Genomic DNA, 14,818 nt, shown 5'->3' with positions numbered 1-14,818 from the left:
ATTAGCGATCCCGATTTCGGACTGTTCCGAATTCCAATTCGCTGTTGCATCCCGACAACAAAGATCGCGCTGGATGGTTAACGGTCCAAAACAAGACTCACCCCTGGGCCGAGGTGACCATGACCGGGTTTGCGTGTGCATGTTCTAGAGGCTTTTATTAGCTGACACGAATATTTACGGTTATTACTTGGAAGGACTTTTATGGCCGTCGCACTATAAAACGATGGCAAATAATTAAACTTCCCAATGGTCATACGTAAGAGCATGCATGTATCTCTGTGTATCCAGCTCCAATTGCCCTATGGTTGCTCTGACGTGACAGTGTTGAGCTCCACTCAACAGCAGATCATTATCACATCTGTAGGTATGTATCGGATTGCATAAATGGGAACTTCCGTCCAGCAGCTCGATTAGATCTATATCTCCAAACGAACGTAGCATTTCGCTAGAAAGAGAACTCCGCAGAAGGAGAGAAACCAAATCAAATATTAGGTATTACTCAACGGCTACTAAATGGGAAGTCAGTCAAGCATAGACTGAAATCCATCGCGAAAGCTGACAACTCGATGATTGAAACGTTATACCGAATCTATTATTATCTGATGCGAAGAGATGGAATCTACGTTTGTCGCTATTTGGGTGCCTGCGTGCGTATGGGATGGTAACTACTCTGGCGGGTAGTTTTGGTCAACATTCCGTCGGTTGATTTGCTGCTTTTGGAGGTTCGATTTCATTGCTTTATGGGGATCGTGGTGGGTTTCGTTTGTGATGAGGGGTTGGAAATGTGTTTCGATAATTTCAACGTACTGGAATAAATGCAATGATAAAATACAACTGAAAGTCTTCCCGACCAGAAAGTAATGATAATATTATTGTATCTTGCGTTATTTTGTTCCACAGATTATTGTACAGCGGTTGCTACAATTTAGATACCGGATGTAGTGAAAATATCCAAAAATCCAACGAAAACTCTACTGCCTAGAATCAAAATTATAACAAACATTTTTAGGGAAATATCATATTTAAACATAGCATGTTACAAAATTACTCATTGGGGTAAAAACTTAATAGGGTGGTCATTATAACACAATTTTGTTAAAATATGTTTCGAGTGTCTTTTTTATTTTTAGATCGTTATCAATATTATAAAACAAGTCAAGAGAAATTGAGGAAACACACCTATACAGAGCTTGCCAAATAATTCTATGCACAACCAACTCCCTTCTTAAAGCGTAACATTAAAAATGGATTGCCCTGAACTGCTAAGGAAGTGCTGATGGGAAAAACATCAAAACATAAATATAATACAATACAAACATTTGAGTTCAACTTTTCCTTCTATTCCTATTATAGCAAAGTTTATTAAAATGTTGCTATAAATTTTCAATGTAAAAAAATGTGTTAAAGGTTTTTTCAAATTTACTGATAATTTTTTTTCAAATCGGGACCCTGATTTTTGTCAACTTTTACGTATTTTAAATATTCTAAAAGTTTGCGTTTTCTTGAGCTTTAAAAAAAAAATTAAGGGTAGTGTCCAAGGCACGACCGCATTGTTGACGTAGAACTACGAGATTATTTTTGCTGTTCTATTCACTAATATATTAATCACAAAATAAATGGTTAGGCAACTTAACTCCAAAATCAACAATTCATTATCCAAATTTTTGTAATTTTGCTGTTATTGATTAAATTTTAAAATTAAGAATCAATTTTTGAAATTACAAAATCAGATCCTTTATTTTCCATAATTAGGTTCCAGACATGTTCATACAACTTTTGGAAACAAACTAACGTTAGTCATGGTAAAACAACTGTCGAAATCAAAGTTTACCTGGTATCACAAATCTTAATGTTTGCAGAACTAGGACAGACAAGTGGCTTTCAACTGCAACTTATTTAAGCTAACTGAAATTGATTTTTATCTGCTGCCTGTGCTCAATTAAAAATCTATAAACAACATCGACAAAGCTCATCCCACACTCACCCGATCACAGCGTCTGCGAGAATGTTCAGGACGACAGCAGAGAGTGAAGGAGAAAATCCACCTCTAGATCTTGCTTGCTGCTTGCCTGTCATCCGAAGCGACAGCAGCGCTGTTTTATAACTTTTCAGGTTCAAGCAGAACTATGTGCAACCAAGTGGTACTCGATAATGGCGACTGGGTTTGGGGAAAACGTTTATTCAATGAAAACACTGATAAAATTATCGATTGAACATTTTTCAATAGTTTGTTTATGAAAAATTGGAAGAGTATTAATTTCAGCAGATTCGTAGAGTCATTTCCTAGCGATTGGCATATTTGGGTTTTGATTTCATTTATAAATTACAAAATTACAAGCGTTCAAAACCTAACACTATTTCACCACACATATTTTTATTTGCGTCCCAGTATAGTCCACAAAGACGTAGTTCTACGTCAAAAAATCAGAATTTGCACCAGAATACTTCGAGATATTTGGGGTTTAAACCGAGGGGAGCGACACATCTAAATCTCAATTCTAGATGCTCAAAAATCTCGTATCTACTTGCATCGCGCACCATCTTTTTGCAGGAAATCTTCAAAATCGTGATAAATCTTCTTTATATCCAGTCAGTGTACGCGCAGCTAGCCACAGCAAAACACAATATTTCCTGCATCGTAGATAGAGTCGTCCCCCTCGGTTTAAACATATATTTTTTTTTGTTTATTTTACAACTACAACTTTGTCTCTGAAGTCATTTCGATCAGAAGTGCCGTTTCGTTTTAACGGCACCGGTGGTGTAGTGGTAAGCGTGATTGCTTCTCACCGCACGAAATCTCTGAATACGCCTTCCTTCGGATAATATATATATATATATATATAATAATACTCCGGTTGATCTCATTTTGATTGACTCAACGGTTAACACAGCAAAAATGAGAGCAATATTTTACACTGCTGAATCAAACGGAAAACTAATCCCGCTATCAATGAAATCAGTTTGATGACTGATTTTGAATTCATAATATTTAGCTGAATACGGGCCTGGCGTAAATTGTAAGCATCCATGCTTCTCACGTTGAAAAACTTGAGTTCAAATCTCACCCTGGACTAATCACGCATGTCCTAAAATGTATTCAACAAAACAATTAGACAATCATCGTTAGTTAAATTTTCAACAAGACGTTAACAGCAGAACTTGAAGCTAATTTGCTGAAACACCCAAAAAAAACTGAAAGCACAATATGTAATCAGACTTATTATGATAGTAACAGCAAAATTTAATATCGATTTGCTCGGGTAGCGTCCAGATGTGGTCCGATTTTTCGATTCGTCATTTGACGTGGAGCTTCTCAGGTTAAAATCCGTTCTAAAAAGAGAGGTAAAGCGTGGGTTGTGCTCAGTAGGACGGACCATACTCCAAGTTCGACATACAAGAGAAAATCCCCAATTTTCAAAAAGCACGCAGTTAAACAAATGTTATCAATTCACACAAACATTCGCTTAAGAAAACAAATGTCTCTTTGATTGCTTACCAACCTTTACGCCCGCAGCGGGGACCAGACATTCCCGATGGGGATTCCAGACGTTCCTGACAGATACTTTAGACATTCCCGAAGTGATACCGAACACTCCCGACGAGCATTCTAGCCAGTGTCTGTTTTTATCATTTACCATCACACGCAAGGAGTATTGCTTCAACCCAGTGTAGATGAATTAGGTTTTTCACCGTCGGGTTTAACCTCAATCTGATGACAGTTCAGTGGTGCTGTTTACGTGGACTTAGTCGATTTTTCTTGGGTGGATTTTCCCGATAATTTTTCAGACTGCAGTGAGATGTAAACCACACTTCTGCAATGTCCACGAGCAACATCCTTTCAACGCGCTGTTCCTCGATAATTTTCAATTCGGAAATTTAAGAATTTTTTTTTTTTTCGAAAAAGCGACCAAGTGCTCGTAAACAGTACCACTGAACTGTCAAAAAGGTTCAGCCGATTAACACTGAGTTCATTTGGAACGTCACGCTGCAGTACCTAATTGCGTTTGTTTTGAAAATCTTCGCTGTTACGTACGAGCGGAATGAACAAATGAGTTCATTATACATCAACGAGTACACGTTTGTGGATATTCTCCAGTGCTTGATTATTCAACCCAAAGAAAAACACGTCAGCTTTCAAGTGCGGCCTACTGCTATACTGCTATAGTACTATAAAACTAAATGTACCTTAACACCCTATTCCAATTCTGAAAAATTTCTCTAAAATTAGACGATTAAGAGATAAAAAAATGCTTCTTGCGCAAATTTGTTTTGAATTGACTTAACTACTACTTTGCTGAGAAGCATACATCTGCATTTCTAAAAAAAAGTTTGTTTTTAAATATCAGTTGATTTGAGGACCACCATCATGTTAAATATCAAAACAAAAGTATTGAAACATTGTTTTAATATGTCTTTAGGGTGGCCCTCTGAAACCCATATTTTTTACGTGTAACTTTTTCAATTCATATTTGTCATGAAAGTCATCTTGGAGAGCCTTTTGAATCCAAATATTACACGCAAGTTTTTATATAAAAGCATCGTCAGCAGCAAGAAGCTTTACCTAGTTAAATTTAAAAAATGAATGAGGCCTAGATGATTCTATGGAAGTTAAAATAACAGAACGTCTCTAATTTTCACCCCTTTCAAATGCCGTCAATATAATGGTTTATATTTTCCCCAACTTGAGATATTATCTTAAAATTATCAACAAGTTCTGATCGGTAAAAATTTCGTTTTCGAAAGTTCTAACAATTACGGCCAAACAACTCAGAAATTACCTGAAAATGTTACATCACACAATTCCTACGAAACTTGTTAGAAATTCCCTTGAAACAACCATAAGTTCTCTCAATGCTTCCCAAAAGTTTCCTCAAACTACTAATAAGTTTACATGAAACGCTAAACTAGTTCCCTCGAAAAGTCACTTAGAGTAGTCCTCCATAAATATCCCAAAGTTTCCTTCATACTTCCCACAAGTTCCATCCAAGTTTCCCCAGAAGATCCCTTTTAAGTTACTTTGAAACCGCAATGTCCCTTGGAACTGCCTAGAAGTATGAAGAACATTGAATTTGACTATCCCAATGGAAGATTGGATTTGACTATAAGTTTTGTGAAGACACTGGATGCGAATCCCGTTGAAATGGATGCAATGAACCGGATTGTGGAAGAGAAGACACTCTCCAATAGGTTCAAAACGGGAAAATCAATGCAGTATGCTTTGCTGCATAGCCTGGACCAATTTGGCGAAGGCAGTTGAGCTACGCATGTCACCGAAGGAGGGAAACGTTCAGTACGTGTACGTGTACGAACATCAGCATTTCAGCAGGTTCCGGATCGGGATCTTGCATTAGTGCTGGGGAAATACGAAAATGTTAAGCGCGTCATCCGGGAGAAAATATGTGCGGATCTGGGCATCGACATGCATACAGGTTTGCGGGATGTATACATCGACGTAGAGAAATAAATACCATCCATGTTTCGTTTCCTCAATCTGAAGAACTAGTGTTTCTTGTGCAAGATAGAGGGGCACTGAATAAATTCCTGACCCAAATGGAGGGTCAGGAAGCAGCCGGCATGCATTGCCAGTTATACAACGGTGGGCCTATATCAAAGAAAGGAATAGCAACTTCATACAAACGCTGATTCAGAAAGTGTTTACTCTGACGATTGAAAAATCAACATCGATTTTTTCTTCCTTCAATCATTTTATATTTAGCGTGTTCGTTTATGCCAGCTTAATCTGACATAAAACGGTATAATTTCTGACTACGTTTTGAAATGACCGTTAGCGTAACAGTTCATCCTGCTTAATACGAACTGTTGTCTTAAAGCTCACAAAAATTTCTACAAACAAGTTTTTGTATGAGTAACCACAGTTTTGCAAACATGCTTCATGCTATTTGTGCCAAATGGTTTGAAGAAAAAAAAATGCAATCTTCTTCTTTTTCTTCTTTGGCTATTATGCCCCAACTAGAAGTTTACGCTTGCTCTCAAATGAGGGGATTAGAGGCAACGGGGTGCAAGTGATTTTGAGTTATTCTCTTCATCGACTTCGTCTTTCGTTAATAATTCAGTGGCAAACATATTACTTGATGCGGTTGCTATTCTCCATAAGCTCCTTTATCAAACTATGTAGCAGAAATAGCATGAATACATCTAAGGGAGGCTCTAAAAGATGTAATGTATTACATATCTACAACATATAATAACAATCACAACAGTGAATGTTTTTGCAACGATATAAAAAAATTGTGAAGAAAATCGATCGTATTGAAATGTTTTATACAAAGATACTGCATTCGTCCAAGTAGCTCACTAAATCATAGACCGAGGGAAGGGAGGTGATAAAATTGATATATGTATATATATATATATATATTGTTGAATTATTGAATCATTGTCACCATTATTGAATTATTGGTAGCTGAATTTTTACACTACACGTTGCTATGTGTGAGTTTCGTTATTGTGCAATATCTTGTAATATTGACCATATCTCAAATCAGTGTCTTCAATAAAGTTGTTCTCATGACCATGACCTTCCAGGTGTTAGACATATAAGTTCTTCCGTTAGATCTATTTTGAAAATTATTTAAAAAAAATTATGATTTCAGTTTGAATATTTCTGCAACAAGAACAACATAAAGTGATCAGAAATCGATTTTCGACACCATTTGTGAATAAGGTAACAGTTGTTGGGAAATTCTTGTTTTCTCCATACATTTTCTGAAAGAATACTATATTAGAACCTTTTTACTTATGGTTTGAGAATTTTAATGGTAATGGTTATGGTAGTCAGTAAGGTCCATGGATGGTTTTGTATTGTCGGTCAACTTTACGTGGAATATATCGCGAATAGGTTGCCTGTAAATTAATGATTACCAATTCGCGATGGAATATGTAAAGTTGACCGATACTGCCTTACTGACTACCATAACCATTACCATTAAAATTCTCAAACCATAAGTAAAAAGGTTCTAATATAGTATTCTTTCAGAAAATGTATGGAGAAAACAAGAATTTTGAATGGTAATGGTTCTTAACAACCCATTATTTGTAAGGTTCACTTCCAAAAAACCATAATACATAAGGTTAAAACTTTATCACACAAACGTTCATGTAAAGTTCCATAACCATTTCAGTTAAAGTTTAGCAGGGATTATAAACAATTTGTAACCATTTTCGGTAAGGTCAAGGTATGGTTCGCGTTTATGCAGGTTAGGTGCAATAAGACCACTGAAGAAGCTTATGAGCGATGTTAATTTTCTAGGAGGAGGAGGTAGAATATTTTTATTTTTAGCGTTATGTTATAAATGGACGCCGCCTTATAAAGTTGAGAATGAGATAAACTTTTAATGTTTATTGTTTAACAACTGCGTGTTCAACACACACACTGCACAGCATACATTGATTTCACTTTGATCGGAATAAATGGAACGATCTGTATTTATCTTGAATAAAATAAATTATACCAGATTCCACCTGTCATCACTAATAAATCAACATAGAGATTGCTAAAGTATGATTGTGTTAGTAATTTGTTTTCATCGGGAAAATTTTTAGCTCTGAAAGATTTTTCCCCGATGAAAACATTTCTCGTATACGTATACGCTACCTAGTGTGTGTACGATAAACGTCAGCAATCTCTATGGCATATCAAGTTGTTTCCGATAGTGCGTGCAATTTCTTTTGATTAATCCGTGGTATTTTCACTTTATATTATTTTCACTTACCCATGTGATTTCATCGATGCATTGACAAAACGTCGGCGAAATGATCCGAGCAGACAAACAAATTCAATTCGCTGATTTCTGCTCTGCTAATAATTTTCAGCCATTTTTCACGATTTTCAATGTTGCTAGAAAACAGTTAAGCAATATGAATATGTTGCCTGCGCAAAGGGATTACCGGATTACTTACCGTTTTGCGACAGAATAAAAAGAAATATCATTCTGAGCTGCGGAATTATAACAGCGGGGAATGGCGCAAATTTTTCGTCCCATTTTGTAAAAAAATAACTGATGCAAATACAAAAATACCTGCTAGCGCAGCAGGAACAGCAGCTGTCAACCCAGTTTTACACTGGAAACAATTTAAAATTTAAAAGTCAAACCAGTTCTACACTGAAAGCAATTTCAAATTGATTCGAATACAAAGAATGCTTTTCCATCAAAACGACGACACCGCTTTTTTAAACTAAAACCCAAACAAAAATTCGGTGAAACGCTCACCACTTCCTTCCACGCAAACCAACACCACCATCAGAGAAGTGGTGTTAGTTTACGTGGGAGTACTGAGAGTTTCGTCGAAGCGACGTTTGATATTTTTTAATATACATATAAGCACATTCATCGCTGTGAAAAATCACCCTTCAGTTAATGTTGTAGACTAGGTTGTAGAGCATTTTATAAGACGTTTGCTAACTTTTCAATTTATTATTATTAATTAGAAATATCTTCTTACTACCACCACTCAAACTAAGAATTATGTTGCATCTTGTTTTTGTTATTTACAAGAGAAAATAATAAACTTTTAGAACCGAGACTAGAAATAGGATCGTTTTCTTTGTGTAGTTAGACTTTTGTTTTCATAGTGCTTTCTTTTCGTCGATGGACTGTCAACTGCAGGGTCAGGATCCAAAACAATATGCTCAGTTATTTGTGTTCTCGCAGCAAACCAGATTAATCCAGAGTAACTATGAGAAATCTGAATACAAGAGGTACTCTAAGGAAAGCTGACTTCCCCTCGGTAAGATCCATTAAAAATTTCACACGGAAGTGGGAAGTTGTCAAGCCAGAAAATTTTGTATGGATCGTCACAGTTTCCAGACCCCCCTCCCTCCTCCTTAAAATTTGAACATAAATAATGTTCTTTTTCAAACGTAATAATTAAATTTTATCGCATTGTAAAAAATGTTTCCATGAATATTTTTCCATAAACTGGAAATAAAGATACCGTCAGACTTTTGGAACAAATATATTTTCTTCAAAGCTAGCTAACAGATTCCAAATTGGTAACCATGATCTCAAACTTGGTATGAGCAGAAGCGAGAGCAGATCCCAATTCTACATTAATGGCGGCAAACTCCAACTCGTATTAACTTTTAATACCGGCCCTGTTAGGAAAATCTGCTAAATGTTTGCTTATGATTGTATTGATTTACACCAATGTCGATACCAAATCAAACTGACGTTGACCACTTGAAAGCTGGTAAATCCGAAAGGCGATTCACTTGTGTATTTTGGATTAATTTTGTGTAATAATGTATTATATTGTATTTTAATTGGAAAAGTTATTTTGTCTACATTAAAAAAACAAAAGTGTATTTTATTTGAATGAATGTATTGAAATCAGTTATGGCGGTAAGCTCCAACCGGTACTATCCTCGGATTAAATCCCGATCCAGAGTGTAAGGTTGATTTGGTGTTGACGTCGGTGTTGATCAGTTCTATCTTAAACCAAAATTTGACAGATCTTCCAAACAGGGACGATATTAAAAGTTAATCCGAAACATATACTGGAACCGAGGACAACAACTCAAATATGTTGTTGTGATGAGTAAAATTACATGCAGTTTGATAAATTCTTGTATCACACATATTCCATTAATAAGCTCGTGAACGAGCTCATGAATTAGTATGTGTTATGCACTCGGTTATCCATCGATGAACAATTTTTACTCATTTGTGGATTACAGTTACTGATTAATAGGCAATTTATTAATCATTTATCGTGGTGAGCTCCAACCGTTATTATCCTCGGATTAAATCCCGATCAAGAATGTCTGGCTGCTTTGATGTTGACATCAGAGTTGATCAACACGACTCTTAGAAGAAAAAAAAATTGCAAATCATCCAAACAGGGACGGTATTAAAAGTTAATCCGAGTTGGAGCTTACCGTCATAATTGTGTTTTTCACAAAATGGGAGAAATCCTACACATGAATGGGTACTATAAAGTTACCAGGCAGTGAAAGAACGCCAATAATATATTTTATTGCATTTTTTTTGTGATTTGAGCTCGCATTTGTCTGTGTTTGGCAGTTTTATCGCAATTTTAGTATTTTTCTGTCAGTAGCGAATATTTGTGTATTTATTTTATTCGTCAAATATTTATGTATTTTTTTTCGAATTTTACATTTTTATTGTTTTTTATTTATTTTGTAATGAGTAATGATGAATTTTTGTGTTTTTTTTTCACTTTCGTATTTTCGATTCAATAATCAAGAGCAGGGAATAGCCCTTCGGGAAAATCAGACTTGTGAAAATCGATTTGTTTTTTTTCTTGTTTGTAATCACCCAATGATGCGTTTAACGTATAAAACAAAAGAAATAATTTTTTTTTCGCTAGTCTTATCTTACAGCTTCCAAGTGGAATGACAATACTCGTTGAGGGTTACCGCCATAAGCATGTTTCAATTCGATAGATTGTACAAATACAACGTTGTGCGAATACAGCGCATTTTGTCCGACGTTATGTTTTACATACAAATCGAGAGTAAAATCAATTGACCACTTTGTCAAGCAGTTTTGGTGTGACTTTCTACCAGCAATTTCACAAAACAGGACCAACAAATTACTATTTTTTTATGAAACACAGAAATTTCGGCTACTTTTCTCGTTATTCTAGAAGAAATTTTTTTTTATTCTTCTATTACGAAGTTCAAGTGGTAGTAAACGTCATTTTAACTGCTCGAATAAAGTGATTAATTGGCCCGTGTTGGAATTTTGGGTTTTCCACTTTGCCGTACTGCCGTTCTACGCATATCTGTCCCATGTAAATTTTGGACGTTTTGCACTTTTGTTCATAAAACAGTACTTTTTTAGGTAAACTTTTGAATGAAAATAGAAAAACATGTTATTTGTTTTGGGCTTATTTAAAAACAAAATCAAATCTAATTGTCCCATGTTGAAATTCTACGCATAACTGTCCCACAAAGAATTTGTACTGAATCTCATATTAATGAATCGATTTAAGTGCACGAATAATTGAAACAGGATTTAAATTATCAAAAAAAACTGTATGAGTCATTTCGGGACGTAGACCAGCTAAATTTATGATGAAAAATATTAAGAGAAACGGGAATTCATATTAAAACAGCAGATTATAGTTCAGACCCAGACAAACAGACATAACACTCGCCATCACATTCTTCGCAAATAAGGCTTTAGTTGGGAATGTGCTTGCATTTGTCATGGTGGCGCCACTGAAGCATTAAGGAAGCCACTGCATTTCGAACTTATCAGTGATACCAGTTATTTTTCAGCTCAATTTAGTATATGTCAGCTCTTGATAATGATAAGGGGACCAAGGGATCCCACTGGAAACTTATATAGCAATGACCCGATTTCGCCAGGCCTTTTTTTGAAAATATTTTCTAATATTCTACGTTAAATTCAACAAATTCTATAGACCTTAAAAAAATTTCGTAGAACCGACAAGACTGACTTCCATCTGTTTTGTTTTTATTCAACACCGCTGACGCGTTGACAGAACGAGGGAAAAGCAACTAGTGAAACAATTTCATGAACGAGGGACGCTCCGGTTGCTAAACAATGCTTTGGAATGTGCATGATAGAATGTGCTAGTGTGCATACACGATATATTTTGAAGAATTTTCTTCTAAGAGATATTTCTGTTTGTCTGTGGTTCAGATTTCAAACTGTGAATTATAAGAGTAATAATAATCAACTGATAAGAAGCAGTGTAATGATCTTAAAATAAACCAAAGACAAAATAACATGATTTAAAATTCAATTGTATGTACCAACGATGTATAAACATCTTCCAATATTAGCATGATTAAAAAAGTACGTATTATTGTCTAAAACAACTCGAAGTAACGCAGTTAACAATGATGACACTTTCTGTCACTTGCTGTATTCATTTATCAAGTTGATAGCTGCTACCATATTTTGTAGTTAAACCTGTTGACTGATTCAGAATATCCGTTGTCGTTTCGTCCTTTCGTAAATTTAGTCGTTAGAATGTTCTCAATATACTGCCGTGGATGCATTTGGTTGAATATAATAATACGCAGTATAAAGGACAACTCCGTACGGAAGAAATCCTTACTGTGTATGTTAACTTTTCCAAAGTCTTTCTTGAAATCATCGAAGTCCACGATCGATAATCTTATTGTGTTCTACACAGAGCATTCATCATTTGTTTCTCAAGATGCCCATACTTTAAAGGCTTCATAGATGTAGCAAACGACGATTGTAGCAATGTCAACGCATTTATTGTTGGTTTCAGTTAATGATGCAAACCTATGTGAACTATCCACTTTCAAAAAATCGCGTAGAACTCAAGCACGCTCATGTAAACACAACCACAATCGTCAAACGCAACACGGAATGTAATAGTTCTTAGTGGGACTGATATGCGTAGAATATCCTACTTCATAGTAAATTTCTCGGCATAACAGTCCCACTGAATTGTTTTCGCATAAACATAGGCTTAACTAATTTCATTGAAGGTAATTTCTGTAGTTTTCATTAAAACAAATTGATTATGTTGAAATGTAAACAATGCACTGACTCATTTTCATTAATATTTCTTCCAATGAGCAGAAATGATTCGAAACATTATTCGCGATTTTCTCAGATATTACTTTTACAATATGGGACAGATATGCGTAGAACGGCAGCGTATACGTTACTATACGAATGAATTGTATTGGTAGAAAAATATTTCGTTTGTTATAAAACCGCTTTAAAGCAGTCAAGTTGTACTTATACGTGTCATTAAAACTGGTATAATGCTAACTATATTTTCCGTGTAAAAAGCGTACTTTCCACCGCTAGGTGGCTTTCTAAAGTACATTGATTTTTTTCACTTTTCGAAGCAGAGATGAGCTTCCTTTCTTTGCCTATATGGTCTACGGATGTGTTTAGCTTATGAAATTTTTATCTAATACACAACAACAATCTACAATGCTGAAGCATATCCAGTACAGTATGAATATAACATTAGAGAACACTAAGACTAAGGTGGGAAACGGATTCGAAACTCAAATGTCATTAGCCAGATACATTTGTAGACTATATAGGTCCACCGTTATATAATTGGCGTGGCGACTCCAGTGGCCTACTGTGTTACCTGACTTATAACGAATATACGTTGTATACGAGTACCCCGAATATAAAGTATAGGGGAAATGGTTTTAATTTTCTAAGATTGAACACATCGCTAAAAAACTGCTATTTATCAATTTTATCTAGAAGACGCGTCATTGGGACGGTACTAATGTATATTTTTGGTCGCTATTGAAAACTTACTAGATTGTTGAATTTATGTATGGGCCCAAAATAGGGGCATTTAGGCCGACATTACATCCATTTCCCCTAGTTCGTCTAATTTCACATTTCACAATGCTATGCAAAATTAGATGAGTCAACACAGTAAGAAGAGTGTGAAGAGAATCCAAGCGATGCCCAGAAAGTCCAACCACGGAACTGATACATTCCTACGTGTTTGGTGACTGGACGGCAAGGGGTAATCAACTCTGCACACTGTGCCAAAACACAGTATGCTACACTGATCGGCACAGTTCGGCACTTTAAGACACACACTGACAAGTAGGACACAAAAAATATACTATAAAACGGCATCACTGTTGAGTGTTGACGTTTCGCAAATCGTTGCTAAGGTTACTTTGTTTACCTCGAAGTGAACCTAGTGTTAGAAAATTTTATTTCATACTTGAAACTTGAGACTGGTGAAACAACGATTTAACCAAGGATTTTAAAATGGAAAACGGAACACATTGTAAGCATTCTCTGAACCATGATCACTTCACAACTAGCAAAACTTAGATCAACTCATCCGATTCACAGCGAAAATACTAGCGGCTCTCATTCAGAACAGCTTCAATCCGGGCCTCACACCTACCGAGTTCTTCTTCCACACCATGGCCGGACGAGAGAGTTTTATCGATACGGCTGTCAATACGGCCGAATCGGGTTATCTCCAGCGATGGTTGGTAAAATGTCTGGTACATCTGATCGTATTGGACGATGTTACGGTTACGAAATGCATACGGGTTGGGTCTCGTGTCCATGGAAATCAACGTCAGTTTATGCATGTTCGCAATACAAATCCCTTTTGGGGCGAAAATTCTCTGAACGTAATAATATACCGACTACGCTGGGTAATGCTATGGCTATGGAGCTAACACCAATCGACCAACACGGTTTCGCCTGTGTCCGCCCGTCCGTTGCCTTTTCCGATTAATCCGCTAGGAAACACAAACAACATCAAGGATGGAAATGGATCCTATATATCAGAATGGAACTGTATACCGTAGATGCCGGAACACATATATTTTACTGTTATCCGTCTGAATTATATGATATCCTGTCGTGGGTATCCGATCTCGAAGCGCATATAAGTGCAAACAGTTGTTTACTATCCTATCGGATCCCGCGATTCCAGGTGCCAAATTCCCATAAATGAGAGTACCACAAACTAGATAAAAATAATATAAGAAAATCCTTTGTAACGTAACAAATGATTCAAAAAAACCGTGTAGTTCCTTGAAAATTCCCAGAAGTTCTTTCAAAATCACTTACACAGGAAAAAATCTTAATTTTACAATCGCGTAAAATCTCTTCTCGCATTAGTTGTCACCGAAATTGTTTACAAGCTTGCATACAACATTGCTGGTTTACGAAATATTACGCTAACATTTACATGCAATATTGTGTAAATGTACGCCAAATCTAGCGTTAATACCGTGTGTGCTATATATCGCAGTAATGTACATGAAGTTTTCAAACGGTGTAGAAGCTCCCTCCGAACTTCTCAGACCGATATG

The 14,818-nt window shown here is 36.0% G+C and overlaps 1 protein-coding gene across 3 annotated transcripts in view; it reads right to left on the bottom strand.

Moving 5' to 3' along the window:
- AdamTS-A (ADAM metallopeptidase with thrombospondin type 1 motif A) overlaps positions 1-14,818 on the bottom strand; it is a 629,564-nt gene that overhangs the window by 386,525 nt on the left and 228,221 nt on the right. The window lies entirely within an intron of this gene.

This window comes from Ochlerotatus camptorhynchus, unplaced genomic scaffold (assembly GCF_037179485.1).
Source record: "Ochlerotatus camptorhynchus isolate MF236.1 unplaced genomic scaffold, CSIRO-AGI_Acam_v1.1 ptg000130l, whole genome shotgun sequence".
Classification (NCBI taxonomy): Eukaryota; Metazoa; Arthropoda; class Insecta; order Diptera; family Culicidae; genus Ochlerotatus; species Ochlerotatus camptorhynchus.
The sequence above is the reverse complement of the archived record's forward strand: the minus strand, read 5'-3'. Positions and strand labels throughout refer to the sequence as shown.